This window comes from Acomys minous (assembly GCF_964271855.1).
Source record: "Acomys minous genome assembly, chromosome: 11".
NCBI classification, from domain to species: domain Eukaryota; kingdom Metazoa; phylum Chordata; class Mammalia; order Rodentia; family Muridae; genus Acomys; species Acomys minous.
In genome coordinates this window covers 106,386,291-106,408,106 of record NC_140492.1, presented here as the reverse complement: position 1 = coordinate 106,408,106, position 21,816 = coordinate 106,386,291, and the positions used below count along the sequence as shown (strand labels likewise).

General features: G+C 44.1%; 2 long non-coding RNA genes across 2 annotated transcripts in view; both read left to right on the top strand.

The window, feature by feature from the left end:
• LOC311609468 overlaps nt 1–21,816 on the top strand; it is a 60,848-nt gene that overhangs the window by 30,231 nt on the left and 8,801 nt on the right. The window lies entirely within an intron of this gene.
• Nucleotides 6,131–20,222, top strand: LOC311609470. Its single transcript, XR_014783397.1, has 3 exons — nt 6,131–6,244; nt 14,311–14,551; nt 20,060–20,222. It is a non-coding gene; the product is annotated as an uncharacterized lncRNA (long non-coding RNA).

Below are 21,816 nucleotides of genomic sequence, written 5' to 3'. Positions count from 1 at the left end.
CCTGTGTTTTCCTATGAAAGGGTCATTCAACCCCAAAAGGGTCATGACCCACTGATCTAGATGCGTTAGTTTGTAGGGCTGAAAAAAATGGTGAGATACAGGAGATGCTTCTGCCATTTCATTTTTTGCTTATTAGTCAGGATGATTTTCAAGTGATGCTTCTTTTCATCTATAATTTGGTGGATGAGTAAGACAGTTTATGCAAGAAGGACAAGATAAATGCTTTGGTTTTCCTTAAAAGTTTTTCCAGCAATGAATTAGTTCCTTTTCCTCCTAAACTAGACAGTTTTTTTTAAATATTGTAAATAGATGACTGTATAAACATGTGATAGGTCTCAGCACACTGAAATACTTATCCTTATTGAAATTCAAAATGTTCTGTTTTCAGAGCCTTGTTGGGTTGCTTCCTGGGTCCTGTAGACACAACGCTGGTGACCTTTGTCAGTGTTCTTCCTGTCTTGTACAACAATACACGCCTGTTTACTTTAAATAGTCCTTGTACCAGATCTAGACTCAACCATTCCTTCTTAGAAGCTCTGGTTTATTTCTGCAGTAAATGATGTTTGAAGTCTATGTTTTCAGGAACTGGTCATTGTTTCTGGGCTTTTTTAGAGAAGCAGAAAATATAATAATATTAAAAATAAATGATATAATAAAGTAAAACATATACTTAAAGGCAGCATACCTTTTGAATCCATGCTGTCACGTTTGATTCAGTTTCCTGGCTGGAGGGCTTTTATTTCGCTTCCTCCATCTCTTTTCTTCTGTTTCACGAGCATTAGTTCTCAAAGGCGCATGATGTGGGGAGCGAGAATGTCCTGCAATAGTTCACTTATTTTATCTCAGGTGGGTGTGTCATTGTCTCAGAGCAACAGTTCTAATATTACCACCAAAAATTATGACTGGAAGCAGTTGAAAGCTTTCTTGCATGTCCTCTATTTGTCCTTCTCCACTGCCAGAAAGATTTACTTGTTTTTTATGTATATGAGTCTTTGCCTCCATGTGTGTAAGTGCACTATGTGTATATAGTGCCTGAGGAGGCCAGGAGAGAGCTTTGAAGTGCCTGAAGTTATAAATGTTCCTGACAGCCACGTGGATGCTGGGAACTGAACCCAAGTCCTCTACCTAAGGAGCTGTGCTCCTAATGGCGGAGCCATCTCCCTAGCCCCAAGTGCACCATGTTTATCCCATAATATAGCATAACGTATAGTTATCACTTTTAATCTTAGTTTTACATGCAATATTTGGTATGCACAATCATTTCTTCTGTAGCTAATATTTTGTTATCCTTTTTTAAAAATTACATTTCTTTATTTGTCTCTCTGTGTGTGTAGGCACATTCATGCATTGGTGTACAGGTGGAGGCCGAGGACAGTGTGTTAGAGTTGTCTCTCTCTCTTCTCCACTTTGTAGGTCCTAGGTGTGGGATTCAATTTGTCAACAAAAAACGCCTTGACTCACCAAACTGTCTCTTTGGCCCTAGGCTATTTTAAAGAAATGCTCATAGGAATAGCATTCCCAGAGTTCTCACATACTGCTAATAGTTTACACACACTTCTGTAATTGAAGACATGTTTTGCTAGATGCAAATCTCGAATATGTTCCTTGTGTAACATCTTAAATATGTGTTACTTATGTAAATCTTAAATATGCCATTCCGTTTCCCTTTGCCATAAAACATTGCTGTCAAAATGTCTGATTGTGATCTAATTTTCTGTCCCTTTTGGGCTAGATGCCCAGAGAAATTTTCTTTTCCAGTGAGACTGCTAGAAGCTGGGTGTGGTGGTGACCTGTAACCCCAGTGCTTGGAAACCCTAGGCAGAAGGATTGTAAGCAGTAGCTTGGGTTATTTGTGAGACACTGTTAAAAGTGAAACTTAAAAAAGAAAATTTTTTTTTACTTCAGGAAATTCCCTTAAAATATATTTTTCAATGTTTGTCCACTTTGTTTTCTTTAAGAACTTCTATTGACCAGATTTTGGATCATTTCTGTTGTTTTTAATATTACCTGCATTATTAGTACTTCAATATGCCTGGCTAGCAATAAATTAAGACACTGACACTTGTTTTTTGGGGTTTTTTTTTGTCATATACTATATTTTAATAGTTTTTCTCCTCCCCCAACTCCTTCCAGATTCTCCCCACCTCCCCTTCCATATTCACACACACTCTCAAAAACAAACAAAGAATGATCCCCCCCCCCAAACAAACAACAACAAAACATGAAGTTCATTTGTGTTGGCCCGGCCATGAGTGTGGTTGGTATACCCTGTGACACTCCACTGGAGAAAAATGATTTTTCCCTTCCCAGCGGGTAACGACTGCGTGAGTAGCTTCTAGCTTAGGGCTGGGATGTTGTGCCCACTTGCCCTTCTCCGTGCTGGCATTTGGTCTGGTTTGAACCTGTGTAGCTCTCGTGCGTGCCATCACTGTCTCTGTGAGTTCATACGCACATCAGCCTTGCTGTGACTGGAAGACACTGTTTCCTTAGAGTCCTGCATCCCCCTCGGGCTCTTACTCTCTTTCTGCCTTCTCTTTCTCACGAGCCTTTTGAGGGAGAGGGGTTCGATGAAAACACCCCATTAGGACTGAGTGCTCCAAAGGCTCTCACTCTCTGCGCTTTGTTCTGCTTCTGTGTTTACTTAAAACATTTTTCAAAGCATTAAAAAATTTTTTGTGTGCTTCTTCCTTCTTTCCTTCCTTCTTTTCTTTTTTTTCCTTTCCTTTTCTTCTCTTTTTTCTCTTTAGAAATCAAGTGCTGGGCTGGATAGATGGCTCAACAGTGAAGAGCACTGTCTTTCTTCCAGGAAATCAAGTTCAATTCCCAGCACCCACAAGGCAGCTCACAACTGTCTGTAGCACCAGTTCCAAGGAATCTGACACTTTTACACAGATATACATGCCAGCAAAACACCAATGCACATAAAATAAAAGTAAACCATTAAAAAATATTTTTTTAAAAAAGAAGTGGAATGCTTGCTTGGTTGGTTGGTATAAATCTCACACTAGTGCCGAACAGCATAGAGCAAGCTCGCCTGGAACTGATGAATGTCCTGCCTAAGCCTCCAAAACACTGAGCCCGTGCTGCCATGCTCAGCTTTCTTTCTCTTTTAATTAATTAATTAATTAGTAATAACCTTCCCTTTTCACTTTCTTCTGCTAGTTTATTCTTATGCTCTTTCTCATTTACCCTTCATTTCTACAATGGTTTTTTCCTTTTATTTCATTATCCTTTCTGAGTTTCATTTTCTACTTTTTATTTATGATCTGTTTTTTATGTTGTCATGTCTTCGTGTCTTCTAAAGTCATTCTGATGTAGTCAGCTAAGGTTGGGCATCTTTCTGGACAGGCTGTCATCGACTGTGGGGGACGTTATTCTAACCCCTTGTTGGGGCGTTGCCGTAGCTAGCACAGAGTTTGACTGAAGTTTTCCCGTTGCTTACTTTAAGGTGAAACCCTTCTCCTCCACTGTGAGGAGACCCAGGTCAAGTAGATTCTGACTTCCCAGAGTCACTTTCGGTCCTCGCAGAGCTAATAACATGATGTGATGCATTCTTAATTTCCTGCTTTTGGCTCCCTCTCTGATGTCATCGGGACTCTCTTACCCGGCTCTCTATTGTTTACGTTTTTCTCATGGTTCATTCTCCATCAGCCATCTTGTTGCCATGTCAGGTCCTGTGTGGACCAGGCTCGCACAGTTACAGACGCTAACTCTGTGGCTCACCCCGTACACCAGGCACCATCCACCACTGTTGTAGATAAACTCTCGTGGGTTTCAGCTGACATCTTCCATTCAGCACACTCTGCTTACGGCAAATGTCCCTGGGCGAGTTTGAGCCCTGTCTCCTTCTGTCGGATCTGAGGGATGCCTATGGCTCTTGTCAGCCTCCACTCTACTAGACTAGACACATCTGTGGCCCCTGGTGATTGCCCACACCACTTTTTGCTGGAGTTTGTAGAGACCCCCACGTCACCACATTTGGTTGTAAATACAGTCCATCACTCTAGGCCTGGGCTTCCATCTTCTGTTTCCTGGAGGGGATTTGGGTTTGATCGACACTGCCGTTCTGCTGTAGCATTCTCAAGTAGTCATTTTAGGCAAATAAGCCAAACATTTCTTTTCATTAATTACATTAAATACTTGATAATTTAGTTGAGATGAAAAACTGTATGGGTCAACGTTATCATTTTACCTTTATGATAGTAAAACAAAAGGTTTTTCTGTTTCCTTCTACTTCACAAGTGCATCTTTTTTCTTGGGGGCGGGGTCTATTAAAAATGGCACCACAGGGTGACACATACTGCCTTTATTGACTAACTCAATACTTTTCAGGTAATTAAATCACATAAATGTGCATGTCAGAGAGCTGACTGAGATCTTTATAAATCATGGTGCTAAATGCACGTAGTTCAACCTAACACATTAGCTTTGTCGCAAGTTCAGTTTGTGACTTTATGCTTGAATGTTAATAAATAGACACATTTACCCACTCGTTAAAGAAAAATACTTTCTCCCATGTATGATTAAACGGTGAGGGATTCTGAGAAATATTACTTCAGCCTTTGCTGAGTGCTGTCTTCAGCTTTCACATGCTGAAATGAGTGGCAGCTCCGCACTAAAGCAATACTCACTTGGACAAGGGTTAAAACTAATTTCAGATCCTTTCACTAGGCAAGTGTGGCTTTACAAAACCAAATCATACATTTACCATTTCTGTGATTAAAAAGAGAGCATTTAGAATGTATTTTTGCTTGAAGGTCCTATATGAGATACTTTCTTAGTCTACACCAAAGCATTAAAATGTCTTCTTAACTGCAATGCTATCATTAATAAATAGCAAAATAGGTACATAGATACATGATAGGACAATCTCGGCAAAATGTTAATGGAAGAATCAGGATAAAGGGTATAGAGAGTTTTCTGTACGATTTGTTTTAACTTTGATGTGTGCTCAAACGTGCTTGCGATGCGATATCAGAATAAACACTATTGTAAACTTTAAATATCCATGAAAGAAATGGGAATCATTTCATTCTAGAAGTTTCTTGTTTAAAATCAAATAGACTTTGTGGGACATGGAAGAATTACACCTTCAGAGTTTCTTTGTGTCTACGTACATTTTAATCACCCTCACAAAAGGAGAGTTCCTCAAAAACAGGTTGCATCTGCTCGTTCTTTACGGAAGTGCTCACCCAAAATAGCTCCTGGAAGGAGGTTTCCTTGATACGGGCCTAAAATAAAAACCCAATTTAAAAGACATGGCTGACTGAGCCGGGAGCCAGAAGACACTGGAGTAGACCAGGCTTCCTTCCCATGTGCGTGCGTTTGCCCTCCACACAGCTTTAGTATTCAGCTTGCCTGGGAGAGAAGGTTTTCGTTTGGAAAAGATGACATCATCCTGACTACTTGTCCCTAGAAGTGGGTGTGGACCCTCAGGGTTGGAGTGAAGGCCACAAACTAGTGCTTCAGGGTTTTTGTGCAGCTCCGGGTGACGAGTGCTGAGGTTCCCCGAGAAGTGAAGGACAATTGTAAATCAAAGAGGTTCAGTCAACGGGATTCATGAGTGATGACCAGGACACCCAGGTGGGGAAGGAATATACAGTGGAACATGCTGCCACCACGACTGACTGGCAGTCTGCCACTGTGATGGCTTGAAAGAAAATGGCCCCCATAGGCCTATAGGGAGTGGCACCACGAGGAGGTGTGGCCTTGGGGTGGGTGTGGCTTTGTTGGTGGAGTAGCTAGGGCACAGGTTTTGAGGTCTCATAAGCTCAAGCTCGTTTTTTTCCTGCTGCCAGTGGATCAGGACGTGGAATTCACAGCTCCTACAGCACCGTGTCTGCGTGCACGCCACCATGCTTCCTGCCCTGACGATGATGGGCTGAACCTCTGAACTGTAAGGCAGCCCCAATTAAAGGTTTTCCTCTATAAGAGTTGCAGTGGTCATGGCCTCTCTTCACAGTAATAAAACCCTAAAACTAAGGCAGCCAGCGTGACTCCTGTGGTTTGCTCACCAGAACACGTCAGGTATTCGTCAAGGAAGTTCGCTGTTTGGGGAGAGGTTCCTTCAAGGCCCCTGAGGTAGAAGTTCTTGGTTGAGCGATTGTTCTAGGGAAAGAGCAGGAAGTGGCTGAGGAGTTGGGGGAGAAAGATCATGGTCTCAGCAGTTCTACCTCTCCTGGAACCCACAGGAAAATCCCGGATGGTAGACTGATCACAGAATAGGCCCGCCACCTTGAGGCAGGTGAGTAGATGACTCTCCTGTTCTCCGTTTGCTACTAGCTGGGTTTCAGCTCCCACTTCTAAGAGCTATAATAGCCTGACTAACTGACAAGGCTCCCAAAACAACGCTGGAGGGGAGGGAAGCTGCGCCTTACTGGTGGGTTACAGACGGGCGGGGCATCAGGCGCATGCGCCAGTGCTCTGTTCTCTTTGGGAGACGGGTTTCAAAGTCACTCTAATGAGTATGAACATACTCTCGTCTTCTAGCCGAGGGCTTGTGAGATCAGACATGGCAGCCAAATATTACTTAGCCTTAAGCACATAAACTAATCAAATGTTCCTAAAATACTGCCAAAAATGGGTTAAATATTTCCCTTTGGGGGCTACATCTGATTTATCTATAATATTTATAAACTCTATACTCGTGATTAGAAATATGGTTTATCGGGTTTTTTTATTTGTTTGTTCTCACGGACATGTTACAATATTAAAGAGATAGCAATGGTAGGAGAGGAGGATTGGGTTCGGAGTTGGAGCACAGGGGATTTGGCCCGGCCTCTACCACTTCTGTGGTTTTCCCTAAGTCCTTAAACATCTCGGGTCCCTAGATAAGGGACAAATTGAAATTCACCACAACCTTATTAATATTTAGTGTGCTACATCTATGATGTAATTAGGGAGTCAAGGAGAGTCCTCCAACAAGCGCGGTGCCTCATTAAAAAGCGTCTTTGAGAAAAGCAACCCAGGACTTCTGTGCCTGGAGGAGCGAGGGAAAAAAGAGGTGAGGCGGAAGGCATCCACAGTCGCTCAGGCTTGAATAGTATGGCTGCCGTCTTCTACCAAACAAGGTGAGGGTTCCTCGCAGGTCTCCCTCAAAGCACCTTGCAATTTCACGTTCAGTGTGCGCTCTATCAATGGGATTTCACCTTGCATCAGCCCTGCCCATTCACCTTCACATGCCCAGAGCTGGACAGAGGAGCGTCCAGCAGCTCTTTGCTAGAAAAACAGAGGCTTTGCATTAAGTAGAGGAATGTCCTGGGGCTCAGCAGATAGTGGTCAAAGAGTGGCAAGACTTGAATTTGATGGACAGAAATGTAGAACTTTGAGGACAAGAAGGGTACTGGTGAAATAGTCGGGAGCATATGTTTCCTATGTGCTGCCACCCGCACAAACAACACACTACTGTGGGTCAGCTGAGCCCCTGTCAGGATCCTATGGGCAGCAAGGACAGTGTCAGTCAAGGACGATCCTCTCATTTGGAGCTTTGGGTCTTCTAGGCCCATGGAGATTACTGGCAAACGTCTGCACCCGCTAGAAGCAGCCCTCTGCATAAGCAGTGTGTGTCTGTTTTCCAATACAGGAGCTACCCTTGTTTTCATCTCTTCTTTCTGGTAAGGCCTGCACCCAGTGTTACAAGGGTCTTCTGAATAGGTCAGACCCAACTGCAGGCGGCTCTCTTTTGATTAGATAAAAGCCAGCTGATCGGGGGCTTTATATCTGCCAAGTCCCTTCAGCTTGACATTATTCTGTTAGGTAGCAGCAAAGCACAGGCTCAGTTGGCCATTGAGAGGTTGAGATTTCCCAGCGGCTTGGACACCAGGGAATTACAGGAGTCAGCACACCGGCCAGTCAGCTCCAGTGTTGTCAGGTGTGAGCGTCCATGGGAGACAAGAAGTCCAAATCTGACATACGGGCTTGACTGTTGACGATGGGAGAGTGGGCACCTCGCTCAGAGGGGAAAACAAGGGACAAAAGATGGTGGTTAGGGGGAAATGTTTACTATTAAAACTTTTTTTTTTCACTTCTGGGAATGAGACTCTGGGCTTTTCATACGCTAAGCAGGCACTCTGTCATTAAGCCACACGTTTATTTTGTTTTCCTGTTTTTCAAAATAGGGTCTTTCAGATAGGTCAAGCTCGCACTCCTCCTCCTGAGTTCTAAGATCACAAGTACGTGCCACTACACCAGGGAAGATGTTTTCAGTTAGGCAAGGCTTCAGAAACCTAGACTAGATGAGTGTGAACGGGACAAGGTAAGAGAAAAACGGCTAATGCCTGGCCACGGACGGCTTCGGGAAGGAGGCTCGGGAGCCATGAGAGCCACAGAGGCAAAAGTGATACTGATGGAGGATTCTGGGAAGGCAGCCTAACTTCACTGTGTGGTAACCTCAGAGAAAGATGTTTGGTGACTGGTGATGTCAGACGAGAGATTGTAAGGAGTTAATTGGGCAAGGTACACGGGGGTCTCTGGGACCTCAGTCAAAGGGCAGAGCAGCCAAGCATCTCTCTTCTTCCTCAAGACAAGGAGCTTCCCCTGACTCCTGTCAGACCTGTTCCACCGCAACAGTCCTCAGTGAGTGGTAGTCCCACAGCTGGGGTTGGAATGGAGGTTTTCACCTGGCCACCTCATCGGGAAACGTTAAGGTGAGCCTTTCTTCCACAAAACACATTATCAGCCCCTAACTTGGGTGGGATCTGAGGCAGAGAGCCCTTCTGCTCGCTGAATAATTAAAGATGGTCTCTTTCGTCTAGCTGTGAGATGAATTTTTTAATGATCACTGCAAATCTTTGCTCAGTTTCCTTCTGGCCAGGCCTCATTTCCTTCAAGCCGGGAGCCCGGCTGTTCTAGCTGGTTTTGCAAAGATCAAGGAGAATTTGGAGGAAATGAAATAGCAGGAAGGATGAAGCATTTGTTGGACCCAAGACAGACATCCCGAGGCTCTCGAAATAACCAACAATGCAAGAGAATCACATCAATCAAGGGTGGTGTTGCCATATAAACGCTAAATTTAAGCAGAGCTTGGTGGCCTATGCCTTTAATCCCAGCACTCGAGAGGCAGAGGGGGGCAGATCTCTGTGAGTTCGAGGCCAACCTGGTCTACAAAGCGAGTCCAAGATAGCCAGAGAAAACAGAGAACCCCTGACTTGAAAACCCAAAATAATAAAAATAATAATAATAAGAAGAAGAAGAATAGCCATTTTCATTCTAATATAATAAATCTGTAAAGTGAGATTGTTCTCTTATGCTACCTTCTCATCATCCATGAAAAAAAAATTGAAATTATGTTTGTTTTATTGAGAGAGCTGTGTGGCCACCAGGGAGTTAGTCTTCCAAGTCTGTCAGTAAGGCAAGGGTGCCAGCTCTAACTCCCACTTTCATTATTAGTTGCAAATGTCACTTCTGTCAAAAAGCAGTTAGCATATGTAACTTCATCGTAATAGTTTATTTACCCCCATGTTAAAAGTTTCTGAACGTGAATGTTCTGTGTAGAAAAACAGGATTCAGACCTCTGGCTCTAAGAGTTTAATCATCCCTGCAAACTTGCATGTATTCACCTAACATTTTAAGTGGATTTTCCCATCATTCTGAACTAACAGGGTAAGCACTACACACACCTTTGTAAAGTGTAGTTCATGACTCACCAGTCATTTCCATTTTTAACTCTTCGATATATGCATTTGATTTCAAATGTTTGGCTTCTTAGGACAAGAAGAAAGATATGGAAACTCTAATAGCAGCATCTCCGGTTTGCCTGGGACAATACTTGAGGGACACATGAACGTCGTGCTTCGTAGGAAGTTAAGAAAATGTTTTGTTCCATTCCCCTGGGAAGGATGTCTGGTTTTATGACCTGGACACCTAAAGCCACTTCACCTTCGAAGTGTCCCACTTTTAAAACACTCATGCCAAGTCTCAAATGTCCCCTTTGCGTGTTTGCATCTAATCCCAAACTTGCAACACACAACACACACAAACACACTCGCACACACACACACACAAACACTCGCACGCACACATGCAGATGCACACATGCGTGCACACACATGTACACACACATGCACACGCATGTTTCCCTGTGTCAAGGCATGCTGCCTTCTCTGGCATTGCTTCAAAGAGAGGAATGCTCCTCATCTCAGCCGGAGTGATTGCTGGGCACACACTGCCAGCTCCATTTCCCTGCAGAAATGTATATTCCCCATTATACAATGTACTCATAATAGAAAGGAGGCAGTTCCCAGGAGTGTGGTTAGCTAAAGGTAGTCTCAACCCAATCTGATTAGAGGCAAGTGGCTCATGCCTCAAAATGCTCCAGGGTGTGATTATTTTATGATAACTATGTCCTGTATCATGTCTTATTGATTAACTAATAAAAAGTCAGCATTGCCATTTAGAAGAAAATCTGAGAAACTAGGTGGGAGCGATAACTGGGTCTCAGAAGAAAATAATTCTTTCCAAGGACCCAAATGATCCCTTTTGCTCCATCTCTTTATAATTGTGCCTTAAGCCCAAAAGACATCCTGGAGCTGTTTTAGTATTTCTTTGGTGGTAAGCCAATTGATTTATTGAATCTGATGCAATTCTTTCCATCTCAGTGCACCCTAAGTTGTCACCTGTGTTGTGGATCCTGCCTGAGAGCAAGGTGAAATTCCTTTATGTTCTTCTCATTAGCCGGGCGACTCTGCCACATGGCTCCAGAAAAATGTATATAGGATCCAAGGAACACAGGCACTGCTTTGCCTGTGGTGGCTATAGTCGGGTCATCCGGCTCTTTGGAGAGACGAGCAAAGGACTAGCAGCAGGCAAGTGCTTTCCAGTTAGAACTACCAGAACCGTGTCCCTTGGGACAATATGCCGACAGTGTCCTTGCTCCCAGAGGCGGACACTGGCCGTCTGTGGAGGAAGGTGGGGATGAGGGGAGTGAAGCAGTTGACTCGGGTGCTTCAGCTCACAGCCTACATGGCCGTAACTAGTTTGCTTTCACTGTAAACACAGCCTCTGGCCTGAGCTAGTCATGTCTTCAGTGTTCCACTGCCTTCTACTGTGCAGGCATGGCCAACATCGTCACATCGAAAAACATCCCCCTGCACACGTGTGTTTCGCTTTTCCTGTGAGGCAACACCTGATAAGCAACTAAAGTGGGGAAAGGTTTAGTTTGCTTATGGTTTCAGAAGCATCATATATCCATGGTGGTGATGAAGATGTGGCAAAGGAGAACAGCTCACTTTGTGAGGGACAGGAAGCCAGAAAACACCAAAAGGACATCAGGCAAAATAGAGCATGCATGCGTGCGCGCACACACACACACACACACACACACACACACACACACACACACACCCTCAGGGACCTGCTTTCTCTAGCTGCATCCTGCCTCCTACTTCAAACCACCTCCCAAAGTGCCACCATAGTTTCAATACCCCACGGAATAATCCATTGATTAGCTTAGGGTCCTTAGCATTCCATCACTTCTCCAAAGTCTGTCAGCTAGTAACTAAGCCCCTCATACATGATGCTGGGGGTCTTTGGAGGGGAAGAAGCATCTCCTGTTCAAGCCATTGCAATACGTAGTCGTTCCAAGTCCAGGTCTTGGTCCCTTTGATCAAAGTTGACTCTCAGAGAAACAGCATCTGTCAGTATTATTACAGCTGCTCAAGTGTCACCAGACTCTGGAGTCCGGGGCCCTCTCGCACCCCTCAGCCCATCTCTTCCACCCCTCAGCCCGTCTCTTACGCTCCACCGCGTTTATGTGTCTGACAGAGAAGACATGTTGAGAAGACATGCATAGGGTTAGCTTAATTTATCCATGTCTACTCTAAGTCTCCCACCATTCACAGAGCCAGTAGTATTTTTAACTTCAAAATCCAAACCTGCTAGGATGGAATTTCTGTTAATTTCCCAAAGAACATTTCGGCAAAGCCTCCAGCCTTAAGAGCTAAGTTTAGAGCTCGCTAGAGAACCCATCTGAACTGTTTTCAGCAGGACCCTGAAACTGATCTCTCTCATCCAGACGCAGCCATCCTTGGACGCACAGCGGCTCCTCTCTCTCTTTTAAGATGAATGTTTTACTTTTCTCCTGAGAAGTTCTGGGAGTTTGTTTTTCTTTTTCTCAGATGTATTTATGTTGTCTAGAAGTCACTACTGGATAGATACAACCTTATCTGGTTATCTCTGGCCATCTTGGCAGGCTATGAAGACTCTATCTTCAGTGGTTCTTTCTGTTAGAACTTTGGAGTGTGGAAACCCCAAAGAAGGAGAAGAGCATTTGTCCAAGAACACTGTCCCCCACTCTTTCCTTGGGGAGAGAAGGGACTCCAAGATGGCAGCACCAAACACACACCTTGTTTGATCAGCAGGACAACAGTGGCTGTACAGCAACCTAAGGACCAATCTGAGAACCACAAAACACCTGTACTGATGACCCACAGGTGAGAGGGGTCCAAACTGTGTGAAGCACAGTTGGGTCCAGCCTCTGGCCATCCGTCTAGTCCTTGGGGAGAGAAGAGCCAACTGCTCTGCTGATTGTGACCTCAGATTATCACACCTTTAAACAAGGATGAGTGATGGTTGGCATTCTCGTGTCTTCCTGCCCACTCAAACTGACTTAACGCTTTTTTTTTCCATTCTTTTTTAATGAAAGGAAATAAATGAGGTCTATGAAAACATTAAAAATAAATGTCCTCCTATGGTCCTCATGTCTGCGTGTCAGCCTGTTTAGGGCTGTGTGTATGGTTCAGTTTTTCCCATTTACATCAGTCGTGAGTGTGCTGCTGCAGTGACAAACAACATAAGACGACAGGGCATTAAAATATCAGAGAGTTAGTCTTAACTCGCATTAGAGACCTAGTGAGAATCCCACATCCCTTTACCCTGAGAGCCAGGCTATGAGAGGCATCTATACACTCCACAGCAGATGGAAGAGAGCCAAGGAGAGACAGGTGCGCAGAGCCAAGTGCCCTGGCCCAGAGTGGTACCCATCACTTCTGTTCCCATCCAGTTGACCTCCTGCTGCACATGGCCTACCCAAGAAGAGTAACACAAAAGGGACAGATAGCATATCAGCAGCCATGTTTCTCCAGTGGGAGGAACTGGCAACAATTCCATCATGAATGGCCACCACATGCTCTGGAGTAAGACAACAGAGATGGCTTTCCTTTATAATGAAGCTCATTAGCGTTGTCTGCCCTATTACCTAACAAGCTGTTACTGTGTGTCAGAACCTCAGACTGGCAATGTTTCCACAAAATGTTAAGGCTGAAGGGACACATGTGTTCTGTTTACATGACTACAAACTTGAAGCCTTAAAATAACACGTATTTCATTTTTTTGTTGTTGTTGTTCGTTTGCTTTGTTTTTAGTTGTTTTTTGTTTGTTTGGTTGGTTGGTTGGTTGGTTGGTTGGTTGGTTGGTTTGGGGTTTTTTTTGGGACTGGGTTTCTCTGTGTAGCTTTGGCTGTCCTGGAATTCACTCTGTGGAACAGGCTGGCTTTGAACTCACAGAGATCCGCCTGCCTCTGCCTCCTCTCCTGGGATTAAAGGCGTGCAACCTGCCCCGCCAAGCTCAACATATATTTCTTATCTCAGTTCTCTTGCATTATAAATAGGGGTAAAGATTTTCTGAGCCTCTGCTCAGGGCCTCCGTAAGCTGAAGTCAAAAGTCAGCCAGGGCTCTAACGCCGTCTGAGGCAGTCAGAGGTCAGCCAGGGCTCTAACGCCGTCTGAGGCTGAGGTTCCTCTCTTCCCATCTCGCTGGCTTTGTGAGGACTCATCTCCCAGTGGTTGCTGAGGAAAAGTCCCCAGTTCTTAGTGACTATTGGTTGGAGACTCCCAGAGGCTGCTGGCAGGGTCTTACCATTTGTCCTCCTCTGCAAACAGGTCGCAGCATTGCCGCTTTGGCCTCATCTGCAGGACGAGCCTCCCTCCCCTTGAATTGCTCTTATTTTTTCTAAGTGTTCCCCTGGTTAGATCTGGGCCTGCCTAAGATAATCTGTCTTTTGATTAACTAGAGGCCAACTAATTAGAGATCTTAATTACATCTGTAAATCTCTTCTGCTGTATAACATAGCAATTATGGGAGTGGTACCCCTTTCTATGAACTATATGAAAAAGTCTTATCTCACTTTCAAGGGAAGGGGGTCACTCAGGGTGTATACACTGTAGGGTTGGGCCCTTAGGGGGTCATCTTGAAATTATGTCAAAACATGTGCAATTAGAAACTGGCCATGGAAAATAAGTGATTTAGTGGTATTTGGGACCATATTTAATAGCTGACTTCACAAAATTTATTGAATTTTTTTTTTTAACGAATCAGCACTTAAAAGGTAGAGCTGGAGAGAGAAGAGAAAGCTGGCGTGAAATGGCCTGATTAGAAGCTGTGGGTAGAAAGCGCCCGCTGAGACAGATGGGAAACGGTTCAGACTCCCAGATTCAGAACTTCCACGGTCTTTCCAACCGTGGCAACTGGCTGACCAAGGGTGCCGGTCCTCACTGCAGCTCCCTTTTGCTGTCTTTATAAGACCTAATTCCGAAGATGACAGCGTTGTCCCTTTCTGGTAAGGACATGTGCTCCTCTCTCTGCTTCTTGCTCAGCTGCCTGAAGTGGCTCATTATTCAGTGTACGTGCAAGAGGGCCCTGAAGTAATTTTCCTTGTTTTTGCCCACAAAGTGGAAAATTAAGGGTAAAACATGACTTTATTTTTTTGCTTTTCCCAGAAGAAGTGACAAGGAAGGTTGTTGGGTTTTTTTCCCCCCCACCTGTTTTCCACTTGCAGTAAAATACTGTGTTGGCTGGAACTGCTGCTCCCTTCGTCCTATTTTGGCAAAAGTTGTCCTGTTTATGAGCATAGCTCATCCCAGGCTCTTATGGGATGGGGAGGACTCCGGTCTCCTGAGCCTTGGGGACCTGATCTTTCTGCCTGTTCCCACAGTTAGACGTCCTTTCACACACATTGCTGCTTCCTCTGGATTAGAGACCTTATTCCCGACCTGCGTGCTCAGAAAACACCGCTTCCTGCAGAAACGCAGGTGCTCTCAAGGAGACTGGCTTCCATAGGAATATATTAGTAAAACCGTCGACGCGGGGGAATGCTGCACATTTCAGGAGACTTTTGACTTCATTATTTTTATCTTCTGCTGACTTTTAAAAATCAAAGTGATGGAAATGTTCAAGAAGTTTAATAACAATGAACTCCCAGGATTAGCTGCAGAGCGGGAGGGGTGGAGGTGGGGTCCACTTGTATAGACCCTTCCTTCTGTTTACCTTTAACTTTGGTTTATGACAAACTAATTTATGAGTGAATGAATTTGATTTTCTTCTCTGTTTCCATTTGGTTGTCCAGCTAAGGATTTTTTTTTTCTTTTAAATCCCATACCTTCAGTATTTTTTCAGAACCCAGTGGCCAGGGTTCTGTCCACGCTAATGGGACTGAGGAGCCAGAAAAGACCATGGGCATTAACCCTGAGAAGTGTGGGTCTCTGCATCTGAATGGGAGCCCAAGCAGCTGTGTAGGCAGAAGGCTGTCCTGGGTGGGGAACGCGGGGGAAAGCTTGTACTATGGACACTACCATGGGTTTGGGGACACTGCTGAGAGCATCCTGAGCTGAGCTGTGTGCTTGAGCTGAGTGAGGTGGAGCATCGCTATGACAATGCCCCCTGCCCCTCTGCCCCGTGTTATAAATCATAATGTAAGTATCTGATATACGACCCCTATGAAAGGGTCATTCAACTCCAAAGGGGTCGAGACCCACAGGTTGAGAGCCACTGACACAAAATGATGGACCAGGACAAGAAGCCAAAGTCCTCCTCTGGCTTCTACACGCATGTGCATGTGCGCATACAACCACAAACACTTGTACATATAACACACGCATACTTTTTTATTATTATTTTTATGTGTATGGGTGTTTTCTCTGCATATATGTATGCAATGCCCAGAGGCAGGGGTCAGATTCCCTGGGACTGGGGTTGCAAATGGTTGTGAACCATGGTGTAGATGCTGAGACTAGAACTCATGTCCTCCAGAACGGCAGGGTCATCTCTACAGCCCTCCCACACACAAATTCTAAACCATTCCTAAAAGAATAATGTGTAACATCTTAAATTCAACAGTATGCTGCAATTATTAACCAATATAACAAGACAATGAAATGAAAAAAGAATAGAAAACAGTAAAGGAAACCATCAGTATTTGGAGTAATAAAATAGGCTAGTTTAATATATGATGCATTTATTTTTAATTTATTTTTTCTATGTGTTAGTGTTTTGCCTGTATGGATGTATGTGTACCATGTGTGTACCCACAGAAGTCAGAAGTGGGTATCGGATCCCCTAGAACTGGGCTCACAATGCTTGTGAACCACCATGTAGATGCTGGAAAGTGAACCTGAGTCCTTTGCAAGAACAAAGGCCCTTAACCAGTAAAAGCCAACTTTTAAGCCCTTGATATATGAGAAATATATAAAAATAAATTTTATTTGAGCTGGCCGTGGTGGCGCACACCTTTAATCCCAGCAGAGGCAGGTGGATTGCTGTGAGTTTGAGGCCAGCCTGGTCTACAAAGCAAGTCCAGGACAGCCAAGGCTACACAGAGAAACACTGTCTCGAAAAACCAAAAAGAAATAACTTTTATTTGTATGTTCTAATAAAAAATAGCTGGAAGCCAGGCATGGTGGCACACTCCTTTAATCACAGCACTCAGGGAGGCAGAGGCAGGAGGATCACTATGAGTTCGAAGCCAACCTGGTCTAAAAAGCAAGTCTAGGACAGCCAAGGCTACACAGAGAAAACCAAAACAAAACAAAGCTGGAAACACATTTTAAACACTTTTCAGTTATGAAGATCCTAGAAATTACTTTTATAAGAAATTTGCAAGACCAGTATGGAAATTTTTATAAATGTTTTTTAAGTCCTGACTCCATGACCCACACTGTAATCATTTAGAATTATATGCATATCACCAAAGCTTTTGCATTCTTCGTGCTTTAACACATTGGCTTAACTAGCCCCATATCACAATTATATCTAGTATTTATTCTAGCCTATACCTTCATCTGTACAAATGAATGTGCCTGGAAATAAATAATATGAAAACGCTGACTGGTTTCATCTTAAACTCAAGATTGCTGATCTCAGTGGAGCCCTACAAATGCTCTGCAATTATGTCATATTTGTCTTGCCTGTTCTTGCCCACATTCTTTTAGACCCATTTCTTTTAAATAAATTTACAAACAGAAAATTACTATGGTCGTGTGATTCAGAAATTCCACTTCTGCTATATAACCTACAAAAACTGAAAGCAAGGATTTGAATAAATATTTATATAAATATATTTATGTCAGAATTATTCAGAATTACCAAAATGTACAAACCATGTGACTGTCCATCATCCGGTGAATAGATGAGCAAAGTGTGATGTATGTGTACATACATACGTTTACATCCATAATGGAGTGTTATTGTTCAGCTTATAAGATGTAAGTCTTTTTTTATTTCTTATATATTTTTAAAGACTCAGAACTATTTTTTTTTTTTGAGACAGGATTTCTCTGTGTAGCCTTGGCTGTCCTAGACTCACTTTGTAGACCAGGCTGGCCTCAAAACTCACATCGATCCACCTGCCTCTGCCTCCGGGATTACAGGATATGCTATGGTACCCAGCTTACTTAAAAAAAATTATGTATACATGTGTTTATCTATGTGAGGGTGTGTGCATGTAAGTGCAGTTGCCTGTAGAGGCAAAAAAACAGTGGCAGATCCCTTGGAACTGAAGTTAAAAGCAGTGTTAAGGTAGTGGACACGGACGTTGAGAAATGAACTTGGGTCCTCGGCAAGAGCATGACACAGTCTTTAACCACTGAGCCATCTCTCCAGCCCTCAAAAAGAAAAAAAGAAAAAAGAAAAAGAAAAATTCAGATGTGTGCTATAGCATGAGAAAATGCCCATGGCATTATAATAACTGAAATCAGCCAGTCCTGAGGACAAATACTGTACTTTGATTCATGTGAAGTGTTTGGAATGGTCAAAATCCACAGAGACAAGAGTTTAGGGAAGGCAGAATGGGTTGTTACTGTTCAGTAGGCACAGAATTTCCATTTGAGACATGTGCCTGCTAGGTTTCTTGTTTTTGTTTTTGTTTTTCCAACTTGACACAAGCTAGAGTCATCTGGGAAGAAGGAATCTCAACTGAGAAAACGCATGTTTAGGCTCTAGTCAAGCCTGTGGGGCATTTTCTTGGTTAATGATTCCTATGGGAGAGCCTGGCCACTGTGGATGGGACCACCCATTGGCGGATGGTCATAGGCTGTGTAATAGAGCAAGCTGAGCAAGCAATAGAGGGCAAGCCGGGAAACAGCATTTCTCTAAGGTCTCTGCCTCAGCTCCTGCCTCTGGATTCCTGCTGTGACTCCCCTCAAAGGTGCAGACTGTGATCTGGAGGTGTGAGATGAAGCCTTTCCTCCTCAAGTTGCTTTGGTCAGTGCTTTATCACAGCAGTAGAAACCTAACAAGGAGCCAGTGGAAACACATGCAAAGCTGAGGAACTGTACAGTTAGCCGTTACCATGGTGAATGTTATGTGTTATTGTTATTTTTTTAATTTATCAGATGAGTGTATGCAGGCATGTGTGTGTCAGGGCACAAGTGTGGCGGTGACAGGAAAAGTCTTGGGAGTCAGTTCTCTCCTGCTCCCTGGTGGGATCTGTAGACTGAACTCAGGTCACCAGGCCTGCGCATAAAGACCTCTAGGCACTGAGCCGTCTTGCTAACCTTTTATCTATTTATTTGTTTTACAAGTTTTCTTTTTTTAGAGGTGAAGTGGGCGTGGGAGCAGGGTTTCTCTGTGTAGCCTTGCCTGTCCTGTAACTTTTTCTGTAGCTGAGGCTGGCCTTGAACTCACAGAGATCTGCCTGCCTCTGCGTCCCGGGTAATGGGATTAAAGGTGTGCACTGCCACTGCCACTGCCACCACCTGGCTCATTTTTACATTTTTTTTTTTCTGGCTTGAGAACCAACCACTTTTTGCAACAATTTTTAAGAATAAATGAATGTATAAATGTTTCCTCAAGAGAAACATTAAGTAAGGCTCCTTTGAAAGAGAAACTTTGTGGATATTGTCTGTCACCGATTTAGTTTATTTTTTTACTTTTATTGCCACAGCAGACATGTGGAGGTCAGAGGACAGCTTGTGAGAGCTGGTTCTCTTCCTATCCTGTGAGTCCTAGGGTTCAAACCTGGCAAGGCAACAAGCTCCTTTACCGACCTTATCAGCTCATCAGCCTGAATCCCCAAATTTCAGTTGGCAGAGACTCTGTCTCTTTTTACAACACTTCTCTCTTTTAAATACATAAAAAATTTTAAACTATGCATATCATCAATTATATCAATCTTTTCGTTTAGGAGGGGGATTTACTCTATTGCAACTTAGCTTCCAATTCTGTGCGTTTAGTTAAGCTGAAAAAGTAATAATTACATTGTTGCTAATGCATCATTAAAATTATTTTGATAATTGCTAAAAAGTATTTGTTAAGATAGTCTCTCTCTCTCTCTCTCTCTTTCTCTTCTTTCTCTCTCTCTTTCTCTCTCTCTCTCTCTCTCTCTCTCTCTCTCTCTCTCTGTCTCTCTCTCTCTTGGTTTTAGAGAAATGGTTTCTCTGTATAGTCCTGGCTGTCCTGGAACTCACTCTATACACCAGGCTGGCCTTGAACTCAGAGATCTGCCTGCCTCTGCCTCCCAAGTGCTAGGATTAAAGACTTGCACCACCACCACCACCCAGCAAGATAGTTTTTCATGACCTTGTAATTGTTAATAAAGAGCTCTGAAGAGTTTTTAAAATATTAACTTTACACTAACAGAATTCCTCTAACGGGTTATGTAAGTGACAGACATCCTTTACAGCGAATGCTTTAACTTATGGTGACCAGTTTCAGGCATCAATCTTAAAATATTTAGGGATTAGTGTTTCTTAAACCTATTTTAGGAGGAATACAATCAAAGAAGTTGGGTGACGGCTGAGCTAGTGAAGGGGTTATGTTTTTCCTTCTCTTTCCCAAACGCCAACCTTTCCAGATCCCCTCAGCACATGACCGAGCTTTCTGACAATGAGACAAATCAAAGAAACGAAGAGAGAATCCTCCCAAACCACCTGCCTCAGCTGCATCCAGCAGCGCCTGCGCCTTCCCTCGGCCAGGTCGGGCCTCCTCCTGAGTCAGCAGCTCGCTCCGCTCTTGCTTCTCCTAGGGCACCACAGCAAGTCACTTTTCTCCAGAGTTATTCATTTCTTCCCCTTCTGCTGCTGGGTTATTCCTATCAGTTTCCAAACATGCTATTATCTCTTTTCATCTTATACAGCGACAAAAGCAATTTGTCTTGATCTAACTTTCCTTCCTTTCCCTCCATCCTTCTAAACTAGTAAATCCATAATTTATAGAAAATTTCAGCTTACCTCTTCTCAGTTCCTTCGCGCCACCTCCCCCGCCCCCCCCCCCCCAGCTGACGATTGAACCCAGGGCCTTGTGCTTAAGTGCTCTACCACTGAGCTAAATCCCCAAGCCCCTCTTCTCAGTTCTTTAATCCCTCCCTCAGCCCCACTTCAGTGCTGTGCCCCTCCCGCTACCTTTGCCCTCATTGATGTCAACAGTGGGCTGGATTTGCTGCGGCCAGTGGTCAGTGTGCATGTCTCCTCCTCCTACTGAACCTACTAAACTTGTCCACAGCAGGTGGCAAGGAATAGTCACTTTTTTTTTTTTTTTTTTTTTTTTTTTTGGTTTTTTGAGACAAGATTTCTCTGTGTAGCTTTGGCTGTCCTGGACTAACTTTGTAGACTAGGCTGGCCTCGAACTCATAGAGATCTGCCTGCCTCTGCCTCCCAAATGCTGGGATTAAAAGCATGCGCCACCACCGCCCAGCTGGAATAGTCACTTTTTGGACTGGCTTTTCCCTTGGCTGCTCAGACTCCATATTGTGTTGACGTTCCTTTCTGGCTGCTTCTCCATTTCTTTTGCTGACCCTAGGAGCTTGAGGAATGTTCCAGGGTTTAGTCCTGGACCTCACCGAGATCCTGTCCATCTACACGCGTTCCGGAGTCATCTCATGTGGTCCTGGTTGGAAAAGTCACTTAATGTGCTGGCACCCAGGCCTCCCTTACCCTTCAGGCCTATTCCGCAGTGGGGGCTCTACCCAGAAGGCCAATGTCTGCGGGCCTTTGGGCTTCTGGTTGGTTGTGGCCACAGCTAAGTGGCAGGAGAGGAAAACAAAACAGAGTGACAGAGTGACACTAGGCTACTATTTTCTCAGCTGTGTGTGTGTGAGGGAGCTTTAGTCAGTGGCAATTTCTCCTGAGTCGTCTTCTTTCACCCAGCTCTCCACTTCCAAGTTACAGCAACATTTCCCCCCTGTGATCTAGTTCTTACAATACAATACCAGTCCCCCCCCCCCCACTTCTCTCTCTCTCCCTCCCACGCCCCCCCTCTCCATTTTTGACAGTATCCCAGGGGAGCCTAGAACTCACTGTGACAACTCAAATTCATAACAGCGCCACCACTCCCAGCTTGAAACACAGTGTACTGCCATCTCTCTAAAGCTCACCCCTTGTAAAACAACCTCTAAGTGTCCCTAGTTGAGTATTTGCTTGCTTTCTGATGAGCTCCTGAGAGACACGATGCAAATGACTTCTAAGCACCTTGCTTTGTTTGCTGTCTCCCTCCTAAATCTCAGCCTCCTCTATCTACCAGGCTGTGGGGCATCATGTCTGAAAGATGTGGTCCAGCTCTCAACCATCACACCCAGGCCACTCCTGGCACTCTCCTCCCCTGCTGCCACGTTCT